The following is a 6,960-nucleotide window of genomic DNA, read 5'->3' as shown; positions in this document are numbered from 1 at the left end:
TATGTAAGCTGCATTACGTTGTAGATTTGAGATTTCTGGTCATTTTGTATGAAGTCTGAACACTGTTACTTATTTTTAGCGTTATGCTCCATTCCACAAAAAAAAAAAAAGGTGAATTCAATTTTACACATATCTCAGCGATGTTAGGAAGCTGGGGTCTGAGATAAAACAGTGCCCCCTGAACACCTAGAGTTAAGGGCCTTGCTTTAGGGCCCAAGAGTGGCAACTTGACAATACTGGGGTCTAAACTGCAAATTTTCAGAGCCACTACTTTCTATAAACTCTATACTGACATCATCTTGTCTTTGCAAGATGGCATTTAACTAAAGCTAACTAATGTAACAAAGAATTTCCGACCTCCAAGTAGGAAAAAACCAAAGAAAACTCCCACTCAACTGTGAATTCCTACTCAAAAAGTCTGAAATTTGTCCAAAACCCTGAGTTCAGTACGTGAGGTCATGTCAGTGTGGCCATACGAACATCACTTCACTACTTCCTTTGGCAGTATTTGTTTTAGATCTTTTAACAAAGGCTCACATTTTTTTAAATCTTTAACTATTTAAGAAAGTAAAACGATCTCCTGAATTAAATCATTAGCATAAATGTTGCCTGGCCAGATTTTTGCTAACAAGTACATGCTTTCATGAAGGAGTCCGTGTTTTTCCCTCCTTCATAGCTCAGAGCTCTGAATGTAAATGATTCTCAATCCTTTTTCAGTGTAACTTCAAAGTTCGTGGAATTACTTCCTTTTGTGCATTTGAGCTACAAAGTGGGAAAATGACGTATTTCTCCATGAGCCCAAACGTGCTAGCTAGCTAAGTGATGAATATTTTCCTCCTCAGAAGAGTGAACTGAGTGAGTGTCATCAATACCTGTGTGTATGTCGACTGATCTAAATCAAATAATAGTATAGAGTAGACATGCAGTCTGGTTTAACTCTCGGTAAAGAAGCACTTGTTTGTTTTGATGCAGCGTGCTAATTTAACTTCGCACACATCACAAACTCTGGCTTAAGGAAACTTTTATTAGGTTATGAGGAAGTTTTCATTCTTTCCCAGCCAGAGGTTGAAGTTCTGCAGTTTGCCAGCGATTCCCATAGAACACTTGCAGGATTATTAGCAACAGCAAGTGAAAAAAATATATTGTTTTTTTTAAATGATTTGTTTTTGATTCTTCGAATAAGGACTCGGTTTAGCATTGACAAGATGACAGACGAGGAAGGTCTGTGGTTCACTTCGTCGATCTAAGAAGCCCTCGAGTTTACTCGACATCCTCGATGGGTCGAGCAAAATTGGTAAATATTGCACATAACAAGTGCGTGTCATATATATTGGCTGGGAAACTGCAACACGAAAACGGTGTGTTCAGGGTCGCCAAGGAAACCAAGCGGGTCGAGTGGAGGAGCGGGTGAATAGGGGATTAACCCCATCCCAGTGGCTCTCAATGCAGCCCCCTGTCGAGAGCCAAGAGCCCGTTCCCATGTGCTGCCCTTTATTCCTGTCATTCAAGAGTCAATAGGCGACCCTCCTCAAACACACACACACAAACACACACTACTAAATTTATAAGGTTTTTCCAAAGATTTGTACAATAGTTTTGGACGTGTTTTCTGGAGGCTCAACAAGTTTCAAAATGAAAAATAATCTTGTCAGGGCGACTATTAGACATTATCTTACCAGATATAAGATAGAAAACCCTACACAGACATTTTAATGTGTTATGTTGTATAAACATTTGATGGTCAGTATTGTGGATATGTGGATTGAAGAAATGCAAGTTGCCAAGTCTGACTCTCTCTCAGATTTCCGCCCATTAGGATTATGTAGCTGGATTTTCCTTTTTTTTTTTTTACACATTGCATCCTATACAGGCCCATTCTCCAACTCCCGAATCGATCTCTTTCTCTCATTAATTCCTTTCCCTAACACACCCTCTTTTCCTTCACCCTCCTCCTCCTCTTCAACACGCACGAACGCTCATTCTCGCAGACTTAAACACACACTCATTAAAACACAACGAGCAGCTCTCATTATGAGGGCGGGTTGGGGCTTTTCTTTACATGTTTAAAAATGCTCCCACTTCACCTTCTTGAAGGGCCATATCATCAGACCTTTCACCCTCACACACACACCCACACACACACACACACACACACACACGAGTCTCAGCAGAAGACAGCGACCTAATAAGTGCACTCAGCTCAGCTCTGATCTTTCGTTATCAGTTCTGGTCAACACTCAGCCATGATAAAACTCGAGGGTTTGACATTAGAATGAATCATTTGATCAATGACTGTTTAACATATCAGTCCACTGTCCTGTTTTTTCTCTCCATTACGGTGTCTATGATCTCAGCGTTCAGCAGGGGGCAGTAGCAGCTGGCTGGCTCTCTCAATAACCCATGAACTTCTTTATGAGCACTTTCTCTTAGTGTTTTTCGCCCCCAGAACATCATCTGCCTCTGTGTTGTGGGGTGGCTTTTACATTTTTTTACCACTGTTTTTTTTTTAGTCCTTTCTGATTGAGAGGCAAGACTTCTTGAGAAATTCTTGAGTTGGACTGAAAATCTGACGGCGCTTTTACAGACTTTCCAGATCTGTAGCTCTGACCTTTCTTGTGATTTATAGCAGGGTTTTTTTTAGAACATTTGCATCCAGAGACCTCTGGAAATGTAAAAATACAACAACATACAATGCACAGTTATTCCTACAAACACATATTTATTTTAAAAATAGATATCATTACATACATGTGCTATGAAAAACACGTGCTATACTTAGCAAAGACATTGAAGCCTTTTTTCAATTGAAATGTCCACGATTGCACATATATGAATGAGTAATGACTACAAACTTATCTCAAGTGGTTCCTGTCCTGGTGGAGCAGTTACAGGATGTACCTTCTAAAGTACTTGGTAGTACTGATGGTGTTTAATGGTGAGTGTTAGGATCTGATGGTGTTTCATGGTGAGTGTTAGGATCTGATGGTGTTTAATGGTGAGTGTTAGGATCTGATGGTGTTTCATGGTGAGTGTTAGGATCTGATGGTGTTTAATGGTGAGTGTTAGGATCTGATGGTGTTACATGGTGAGTGTTAGGATCTGATGGTTTTAATGGTGTGTTAGTATCTGATGGTTTTTAATGGTGAGTCTTAGGATCTGATGGTGTTTAATGGTGAGTGTTAGGATCTGATGGTGTTTAATGGTGAGTGTTAGGATCTGATGGTGTTTAATGGTGTGTTAGGATCTGATGGTGTTTAATGGTGAGCGTTAGGATCTGATGGTGTTTAATAGTGTGTTAGGATCTGATGGTGTTTCATGGTGAGTGTTAGGATCTGATGGTGTTTAATAGTGTGTTAGGATCTGATGGTGTTTCATGGTGAGTGTTAGGACCTGATGGTGTTTAATAGTGTGTTAGGATCTGATGGTGTTTCATGGTGAGTGTTAGGATCTGATGGTTTTTAATGGTGTATTAGTATCTGATGGTTTTTGATGGTGAGTGTTAGTGTCTATTGATGTTTGATGGTGAGTGTTAGGACCTGATGGTGTTTAATGGTGTGTTAGGATCTGATGGTGTTTCATGGTGAGTGTTAGGATCTGATGTGTTTAATGGTGAGTGTTAGGATCTGATGGTGTTTAATAGTGTGTTAGGATCTGATGGTGTTTAATGGTGAGCGTTAGGATCTGATGGTGTTTAATAGTGTGTTAGGATCTGATGGTGTTTCATGGTGAGTGTTAGGATCTGATGGTGTTTAATAGTGTGTTAGGATCTGATGGTGTTTCATGGTGAGTGTTAGGACCTGATGGTGTTTAATAGTGTGTTAGGATCTGATGGTGTTTCATGGTGAGTGTTAGGATCTGATGGTTTTTAATGGTGTATTAGTATCTGATGGTTTTTGATGGTGAGTGTTAGTGTCTATTGATGTTTGATGGTGAGTGTTAGGACCTGATGGTGTTTAATGGTGTGTTAGGATCTGATGGTGTTTCATGGTGAGTGTTAGGATCTGATGGTTTTTAATGGTGTGCTAGTATCTGATGGTGTTTGATGGTGAGTGTTAGTGTCTAATGGTGTTTAAATGTGAGTGTTAGTGTCTAATGGTGTTTAAATGTGAGTGTTAGTATCTGATGGTGTTTGATAGTGATTGTTAGTGTTTGATGGTGAGTAACGTGTGATGGTGATAACATGTCCATCATGTCCATGTGTGATAACATTTGTGATGCCAATGAAGTCAGTATGGCAGAACACTGAACATTAGTTTAGATCCTAAATCTACACGAGAGGTTTATTCACGTATTATTAAGCATATGGTTGGGCTTTGCGTTATGCCTACGTATTTGAGGCGTGTGTGTGTGTGTGTGTGTGTGTGTGTGTGTGTGTGTATGAGACTGCTGCAGCTGTGTAATGCTGTGATCTGAGGCAGGCTGTTGCTTGCTATGAAAATATTATTGCAAGTGTTTATTATTACGGCAGTGTGAAACAGTGGGAGCGTTGTATGCGGTACAGGCTGAGTGCAAAGTGGTGTAGTGTTTTAGTGTGTGTATGTGTGTGTGTGTGTGTGTGTGTGTGAATGTGTGTCTGTTGGAGAGAGTTTTACTCTTACCCCTCTGTTCCCACATTCCAGCCCCCAGCCCTGTGCAGGGCATTGTGGGTAGGCCTATTGGAGTTGATTAGTTCCGGCTGAATCTCAGATAGAGTTCTGACAGGCTGAAGAAACTAGTGCAAAGCATGTCCCCCCTCCTACACACACACACACACACACACACACACACACACACACACACACACACACACATATATATACCCCCCGCCATGTCGCACACACAATAGAGCCAGCATGACAAGGACCTTTTAAAACACTCCATACTCTCAGCTCCTCTCTCATACACACACACACACACACACACACACACACACACACACACACACACACACACACACACACAGCATAAACTACATCATCGAAAGCACAATAGGCTTTAGCTTCACAAGAGCTTTGTAATGTGCTCTCTAAAGCCAAAAGCTGCTTTTATGCTCATATCATATCATTCACTCACAGCCAGTGCAGAAACTTTTTACTTCCCTACACGTCCCTGCATAACGCTGTGAGGGAGTGTGGGTACGGACCCTGAGACCCTGAGTCAAAAGACAGTGAGTAGAGGGGAGACATTAAATTACAAGAAACTTTTTCTATTAGTAGAAACTTATAGTGTTATTACTACTACCATTATTACTACTACCACCAGTACTAATAGAAATATTTTATATAGAAATATATTAATAACAATAGTAATATTACTACTATTACTATTACTATTAATACTATTATGACTACTACCATATCACTACTGCCACCACTACTATAAGTAGTATTACTACTACTACTACTACTAATATTAATAATTATATTATAAATATAATTATAAAAATAACTTAAAATATTCGATGAATGTAAAAAGAAATGGCAGGTTGAACCCATGTAATAGACTTTAAGAATGGAACACTTTCAGTTGTAAGCAGTAGCATTAATAATAATAATAGTAATAATCTAATTAGCATAAAAAGTGACAATAAAACACAGTTTATAAAAGTGACATTTAAATGACATGCAGTCCTTTTTACATCTGAGAGTTTGATGAGAGATTACAGGTGTGTTCACAAAAACCTTATACCAGTGTTCAGTCTTTTCAGCTCTTCTAAACTATTAACCACACACACACACACACACACACACACACACACACACACACACATACATTGTGTAGGTAACTTTTCAGTTCTCAGTTCGATGAAATTTCTTGACTGTTTTATGCTGATGGATGGATGGATGGATGGATGGATGGATAGCACTTAAGTCAAAGTAAATGCCAGAGTTTTTAATATTAGTGTTAATTATATTGTAATATAACCATTATATTCTGTACACATCGCTGGAAAAACCCACATTCCTGTCAGAGCGTGCTGAGTGGCGCAACCACACACAACCACAGCGCTCAGTTCCACAGCTCACTATTCACACTGCAAACTGCTTCAGCCCTTTTATTTCTTCACCTTCTCTGCTCTATTTCACCCCGCTCTCCCTCTATTCTCTTTTATTCTCTATCTCTCACTCTCTCTCTACGCACATAATTGATTAAGGGCTGTTTCCATAAATCAATTTGGGACGGACATCAGTCAGTGGTGAATGAGGGGGAGCCCCCCTCTGGGCATGCGGTATTAATCTGGCCCAGCAGGCTCTTCTCGTCTCAAAAAACGCTGGCACTCACACATACAAATGCCAGAAACACACTCTCACTCTCACACTCTCGCACAGTTCGCTTCTCACCCTGATAAAAAAAAAAAGAAAATTAGACAGCATGGCTTAAGTTGATGCTAAAATCTGGTGACGGTGGAACCTCCAGGGGTCTGGCACCTTGACAGGAGAAGGATCACAAAAAAACAACACAAACTCCACCGAGACGCCATCTGAATTCATATTGATCTGGCTCTCATAAAATAACTAACACCAAGCTTATTGTGCTCGCAGGCGCCACGGCTGTGTTTATTGCGTCCAACTGGACTTTGATAGACAGAGCCTTTTTTCTGTGGAGCATCTGGAAATATGCAGCATAAACAGATCCAGAACCTCACGCTGTTTCTTTGATTTATTGTGCCTTTGTTCTTGCTCACTTCATTCCTTCGTCTCGCATACCCCTCTCACCTTTACCCCCCCCCCATCATAACCCTTCCTCTCTTTTTCCTCTTTCTTTCTTTCAGCCTGGAGGCACAGAAAGCTGTGCAGGATTTAAAAACAGTTTGTCTTGTCGAAACGCTGTGGAGCCGGGTCACAGCTGAAGCCAATTGTGAGCCCTTCCTGCCTGCAGGACTGGAAGGTCACTGGGGGTCACGTCGACGGGCTCTCGCCCAACAACCCACTCAGCTAAAGCACACGTAGTCACTCATGCACATCTGGATCTTATCTCACG

This window comes from Silurus aristotelis, assembly GCF_946808225.1.
Source record: "Silurus aristotelis genome assembly, chromosome: 25".
NCBI lineage: Eukaryota > Metazoa > Chordata > Actinopteri > Siluriformes > Siluridae > Silurus > Silurus aristotelis.
Note: the sequence above shows the minus strand (reverse complement) of the source record.